Consider the following 7,343-nt stretch of genomic DNA (forward strand, 5'->3'; position numbering starts at 1 on the left):
TGATGAGTGCTTATATACCCAAGGTTACTTATGCAGTTAAATGCATCTCTGGATCAGAGTCGCTGCACTTTTTTTGTGCTGATTATATTTTAATCTTGGTCCTCCAAGTGGATGTAACTTGGCTTTAGACTTGATTAGTTTTTGGAGGCCATCTGTTACTATCCAAAAATGATTCATTATAAAGGTCATGTAAATTTGGATTTTCGAAAGTTGCTGCTTGCTAGGCACCCTCCACAAACAGTTTGGCAAAGTAGGTTGATAATGGTCATATCTGTGGGGAAAGGTCACTGGTACTTTGGTTATTTAGCCATATTCATAAAAAATAAAAGTAAAACTATATAAATTGTATAGTTTGGATAATTTATAACATTAAACTTGTGATTTTAATATCACACTGAAGGTTCAGCTGTACTCATTTATTTTATTGTTTAACACCAGTGGTATGGATAAAAGACTTAAAGGGGTGGTAGTGTTATTTTTTAATTTATTTGGTACTGTATAACACCTGATTAAATGCAGTGTATGCATTTTGGGGACTCTATGTTAATTTGTAAAAGCTATTAAAAGTTCAGCAAGAAAGGAAATTTGTGCTTCCTTGTTGAATGTTAAATTATTTTACTTTGCATTTTATATAAGAGTACAAATTAAAACTGAGCCATCAAACTGCAATAAATCAACAGTAGTGTTTCATTTTAAAAACCTTTTTGTACTGTACATAGATTTGTTCAATAAAACATTGTCTTTGTTGTTAATATTAAGTGATCTTGTTATCTTTTGAAAATCTACCTGATGTAAACAACCCCAATATTTACCCATTGCAATACCTGTTGGGTAAGTGGTGTGATAATATATTGCATAATGTCCATATAAAACTACAATCTGAACATCAGAAGAGCTGTTTATATGAATGGAAATCCAAGAAACAATAGACTGTTGTGCAGATTTAATCCCTAGGTGTGGTGCATAGTATTGAAAAATGGTACTGCATATAATGAGTTGGGTTATATTAATCAGTTAGGCTCGTGTAAGATTCTCTTGCCTGCTTGCAGAGAGTTAAAGGTTTGTTAAACAACTAAAAGAGGTTAGGCAAAACTAAGATACAGGTTAAGTCCTTGATAAACCAGTAGGGAAGCAGTTATTAGGAAACGCTCCCTACTGGCTCAGTCTAATCTAAGCATGATTTACTCCTGTCAAGATTAAATATAGGATGAAAGGGTGGGGACTAAACTTCAAAAAAGCTCTCCATGAGGATGGGGAGGCCTGTCAATGCAATGTCAGTAGAATCTCTCTGGGGAGTGAGGAAAGATGTAGGGATATGGATCATGCTGCTGATGGATCTGCCTTCTGCCCTGAAGCCAAAGATAGAAGTTGCTCCATTGTGGGAATCTTTACCAAAGTTTACAAGACCTAATTATGGATTAAGAGAAGCATTTGAACAATTTTTAAAATTTCTTTGCTATGCTATGCTGTATATGTTTAGCTGAGGGGTTGCTTTGCTGACAAAAGTCATTTTTATGAAGCAGCTGATATAATCACATTTGAAATAATCCAAGTGGTATCGTCCAGCTATGAAGAAAATAGTATCTTCTCACTGCTTAAATGTTAATCCTTTGGAGCAGTAAATTCTGAAAGGGTTAAAAAGTATCTTCCTAGTTTTACTTCCAGCAGAATTCATGCAAACTACTATCCTATCATTTAAAACAGTCATTTCTTTCTAAGGGGAAAAGATTTAATGCATTTAGTCTAACACTAGTATCAGGCTGTTTTATAAAGGTGTAGCACTGGGAAAGTAGTGAACTTGTAATACAAGAATGTGAGACGCGACACACAAAACTGGCGAACGAATTGAATATTTATTTTCTTTAAAGGTCTGGATTACAAAATATTTCCTCCAATATATCCACACCAAAAAAAAAAAAGATTCTTGGTAGGCTGTGCACCCCAGTTATGGAACTTCAGCAATTTCTGAGAGTTGCAATTTAATCTTTTTAAACTAATACTCAGCCCATCAGGCATGTCACTGGAGATATGTTTTTCTTCTCACAGATGCTTTTCTTCCAGACTTTCTCGATCTTAAAAACGTTGATTACAAATGATAATCCATAGCAAAATGTCGAATTGTGATTTCCATGTAATTTAAGATCTTAAATTTTTTATTTGCTCCTTGTTTCACATAATACTGATACTACCCGTAACAAAGAAGTGGGGCTGTCAGGTATAAGGACGATGCATCCTGTACATTGGATATTATGCATATGTATTATGTGAAACGCTTATCAGAATTGTCATGCAAATATTTAGTTAACTTAATTTGTGCCTACTTCATTTTGCAGTAAAACACCAAAAGCTACAATGTACCTTGGGTTCTTAGTTCTCTGAAAGTAGAATTTCAGAAATCAGCAGGCACCCTGTGATGAGAAGTTCAGTAAATTTTTCTCACTTTTAACCAGCATAAGTTTTTGTTTTGTTTTGTTTTTCCTTGTCATTTACCTATTTAACAGATTAGGAGCGTTGTAAAGTGTAATTGAAAACTAGCATGAGGGTTGCTATTGAGAGTTCCAGACTGTATGGGGCAAAAGGGGATTTTGGAAACCTGGGGAGATGCAAAGGTGGTAGGGTTCTCAGGGAGTGGACCTCTTTGCCACTAGTAAGGTAGTAGTTGGATGCGGAGGTTAAGGAATGTTGCAACAGAGCTGTCAGTTGTAGCTCAGAGAGGAGAGAAATGGCTTTGAATAGACTACATTTGGTACCATGTAAACAGCAAGCCAGACTAGAATTCCTTATATGAGGGTGAAAAATTTTGACTAAAAAATACACTGAACATTGGAATCAAGAGGGCAGATAAAAATGGAAGCTATGAAAAATTTAACAAAAATTACATCGGAAGGGTTATTACAGTAACAAAGCTGGTGGAATCTTCCAGACAATACTTTACCAAGCTTTAATTTAGTGTGTAAGGAGAGTCAACATCCAGTGTTTCAGCCCATAAACTGATACCGTTGACAACTGATATGTAAAACAAGCTCTGGAGAAATTCCATATAGGGAAACAGTAATAATGAGCATGCTAATGTAAACCCAAGTGTGATTTAAATATTTGCCAGTGTTATATACTAAAATTTTGGAACTAAGCCAGCTGTGCCAAATTTTAAGTGCAGTGCTTGCTTGCCCATATGACTGAAATGGGTGGTGATCTGTATTTTATTGTTTCAATAATGTTAATGTCCAGTGTGCTGTGCTGTTTCAAAATGGCAAAGCTTATTCTCTTGTCTGAGTTGAAGTGGATAATTTCGTTCCCAAACTTAGTGCTAAATGGATGTGGTAGGACTAAATCTGTCACTCATACACCTATGCATCTTACTTGATGTCTCGGGAGGTGGGAAGGGATTGTACACATTTGACCAAAGGTAATGTTTGGGACCTCCCTTTTATTCTCATGAATTGGTATCTGTAAGTCCATCTCTTCTCTATCAGTGTTTGGCCTTTATACTGTTAACAGAAGTAAGGAACAGTTAACTGTTCAACCAGATACAAATTGGAATTAAAGCAGTGCAAATTCTAGTTATTCTTAAAAGTACAGCTGTACTTGAGTTTCAACACATTTGGAAAATTATTAGCCTGTAGAAACAAGGAGTTCTAACATAACTGTTTCACCTTGCGAAATGCAACTTTCCATTCTTGGTCAGTGGCTATTTTTTTAATGGAAAGTTTGTGTAAAATCCTTGTAGCCAATTTTCAGTTATGGGAATATGGAAAATAAATATTTTTATACTGTTAAAAAGAGAAAAGGTTAAAAGCCTGCCAAAAAACAAACTAAAGTTAGTTACTTGGTAATAGAGTTGTTTATAAGAAATAGTGCTTTTGCTTCCATTTAAAACATATTTAAATAGTTATAAACACTAGAAAAAATATTTCTAAAAATATTTTTAATTGATTTGATTGAAGTACAATCCTTTACCAAAAATGTCCTGTATCAAAGGTGAGAAATGTATGGATGTAACAATATCAGTTCACTTAGTTGCCAGGAACTCCAGAAGTGTTTGAATGATACAATATTCAGAACTGGTTTTTGCAGTGACTACACAAATCTTAACAAGGAGCAGTTAAATGCCAGTATTACTAAGCATAGACTATAGTTGAAATATTTTTGATGTGCAATAATCTAATACAATCTTGAATGTACAAGGTTCAGTTTAATCATCAGGAAACGCGATAATCAGATTCTCAATATAATCCATTTCTTCTGAATCTGTCCCTTCACATTATAGAGCAAAAATATTTTCCATAATATAGAACTGCTGTTGAAACCCACTCTATCATAGTCTTAAAAGTTGCATAGCAGTTCACTTTGCATGTATGCTGGGTAAATTGCAATTTAAAATAATCCCCCTTTGACACTACTTTAGCTGAATTAAGTGTAAACTTAAGTGAAGATACTACCTAGCAAATGCTATTGTATTTATTTTTATCCTTGCATTTCAGCTGCTCATAAACTTACCAGACACTTTGCTTAAGGAAGAATTTCCTTCTGCCGTCACCTTTCTCTGACTTGAATTTGCAAGGACAAAAGCCATTTTCCTGTTCAACTGTTGTGATGTTCAGACTGAAGTTGCAAGCTTCCCACGTGATAGTTTAATAGTCTTGTAAGCAGCTAGAAGAATCTAAAATCTGCTTTTTCCTGTTCTCTGTGTACAATCAGTATTTTCTGACCTTCTGGGTACCACCACATTCCTAGTAATTTTAAGATAGAATTTAGACTATCAGACATTTCCAACTTTTTTATCAGTCGTTTTTAAATAAAAGGGGAAAGATTGCTTTGTCTAACTAAGCTCAAGATTAGGATCTAGTCTATAAAAGGCTGTTTGTTCAGAAATGGATATAGAGTTAGAGTAGTATTGTGTGATGATGAAGATATATCTTTTGTGTAAATTTATGGTAATAAATACCTTTATACCACTCTGGCTAGGATATGCATGCTCTGAAAATTAGGATATACAAGCTCTGTGTATAAATATGAGGATTCATACAGGTGGGCATATTTATGCTTTTCCTGAAAATGAGGTTACATAACAATTATCAAGCATCAAGCTATATTTTTAAGTATACTTTTTTACTGCTTGTAATGTCTTGAATTCAATATTTTGTCGAGATGATAACCCCAAAATTTCTTCCAGAAAGACTTCTTTATGCAACCTGCACACATGGAGCATTTTTATACATGTGCTCCAGGAAAGGAACTTTAAATACAGTGGCTCAGACAGCCACTCAAAAGCACCTGGAGCATCTTGTGGTGATGGGGGCACTTTAAAGCTCGTTGAGCGAGCTTTAGAAAAAGTGCCTCCGCCACCATTTTTAAGTGAGAGGACATTGATGCACAAGACAATGGAGTCTGCTGGAGCACAGTAATTATGCTACAGCAGACGCGATTAATCGAGTCTGCTCTGACGCATTGTAATTATAGTGCATCGGAGCAGCTTCACTGCTCGTGTATAGGTGACCATGAAGTTCAAGATCAAAAGGAAAGTTTTTTGTTGTTAAAATAGTAATTCCAAAATTCAGTTTATAATGGAAAGTAAGTAAAAGCATTGATTCTTGAATTAGAATAATCTCCCCGCAATACATATATAGTAGACCACCTAATTCATGTGAAATATGACCAATATCTAACTTAGCAATGAAACTCTTAACTTCCATTGTTTTGACCATTGTCCCCAATTTTTCACTTTTTGCGTATGTAGTGCGCAGGTTTGTTATTACCCTGAAATAGAACAGTTTTCTGATAGCATACTGTTAGGTTTACAATAATTTAGATTATTAGGAAGTATTAGCTTTACAGCTGAATACAAGGCATGACCTGTGGCCTAGCAATGCAGCTGACCACAAGGCAGATTGATAGCTAAGCCTTTGCTTGTGTCAAGTAATCATTTTAACTGTATTAAGCATTTTCTGAGTTAAAAGCAGCAAGTATCTCTGTGTCTGTGTGCTGAAAAATCAGCTACAGCAAGAAATAAGATAAGACAGGGAAACCATTGTTCTGGGTGCACTGGTTGTGTCCTTGAAAAGTATCTACTACTGTATAAGGTTTTGCTAACATATTATAATGTTACTGTTACTTAACTTTTAGCTTTAAAAAGTGCTAATTCAGCTTAATAGAAATATGCTATTACAAAGATTTAAAAAGCACCGCCCAAGTATTGCTTTTTTTTGTTAACCATAAAGTCTTGCCTTGTTGTAATAAGTATAAAAGATCACCTCACCCTGAGGGGGGGGCCATTTTGCCTTTTGCTGGCTTTATGGTCTTTGCTCGAGCAAATAAACAGCTGTCTTTCTTTACCCGCGTTGTCTATCAATCAAATTACAGCTAGACAACGAACCTTAGGGAGGTTTCTCCCACCACAATTTGGCGACCCAGATGGGACCCGTCTAGCTTGACGCCTTTGGAGACCTCCATCCCACGACACCCCAGCGCGCACCAGGTGAGTTCACCTATCGGGTTAGTCTCGGGAGGTGGATGGTCCCCTCGGGACCAATAAGGCGAGATCCTCAAGTCGGGTAAAGGAACGGTACCGGCGAGTACCTCAGGTCAGGTATGTTTTTGGTTTCTATCTGGTTTCTGGTTTTACCTCTAGAGGTCTCTGGAAGCAGTCTTTGAGGGTATCTGTCTGCTGATTGAAACGCTGTTAGAGCCAGCAGCCTAGCCGAAAGGCGAAAGACACAGATATAAGGTAGAAATGCTGTTATAACGGCCAATGACTAGGGTCTCGGACTCAAGACGCCCCTCCTCACGGAGAAAGCCAGTGGGGTCCTAGAACACCGGTTGTTGTACGTAGACAAAACAGCTTCTAGGCAGATAGGACTTAGGGAAATAAGACTGCTTGTGCTTGGATATAATCATGGGTTCCGGTCTAGGAAAAGTCATTCCCGATTCACCCCTTGATTTTATGATTAGGAATTAAAAACATTTAAAAGGACGGGCGGAACTGTCCAAGTCTCGTATGGCAGAACTCTGTTTAACTAATTGGACGTCTTATACGTCCCAGTTAGATTTGGGAAGACAATGGCCAGAAAATGGATCATTTGACCTAAATCGCCTGGCTGCCTTACAAAAGATCTTGGAGGACCTCCGCCCTGGCCAAATTGGTTATTGGTATTTATGGGACAACGTTGCTAGCAAGCAATCAAAACCTTTAGCTACCCTGACCCCTGCATCTTTCCCGAATCTGTTAGCTCCCCTTCTGTGTCCAAAACCTGCTGCACCACCGTCATATTCAGAAGATGATTACAGACCCATGCCTAGGCCCCCTAACCTACCATTGATACCACCTCAAATGTTTAAAACCCAAA

The 7,343-nt window shown here is 36.8% G+C and overlaps 1 protein-coding gene across 1 annotated transcript in view; it reads left to right on the plus strand.

The window, feature by feature from the left end:
* CUNH3orf38 (chromosome unknown C3orf38 homolog) overlaps positions 1 to 7,343 on the plus strand; it is a 27,172-nt gene that overhangs the window by 2,335 nt on the left and 17,494 nt on the right. The gene's annotated exons all lie outside the window — the stretch shown is intronic.

Source organism: Alligator sinensis, unplaced genomic scaffold, assembly GCF_000455745.1.
Source record: "Alligator sinensis unplaced genomic scaffold, ASM45574v1 scaffold1324_1, whole genome shotgun sequence".
In the NCBI taxonomy this organism is placed as follows: Eukaryota; Metazoa; Chordata; order Crocodylia; family Alligatoridae; genus Alligator; species Alligator sinensis.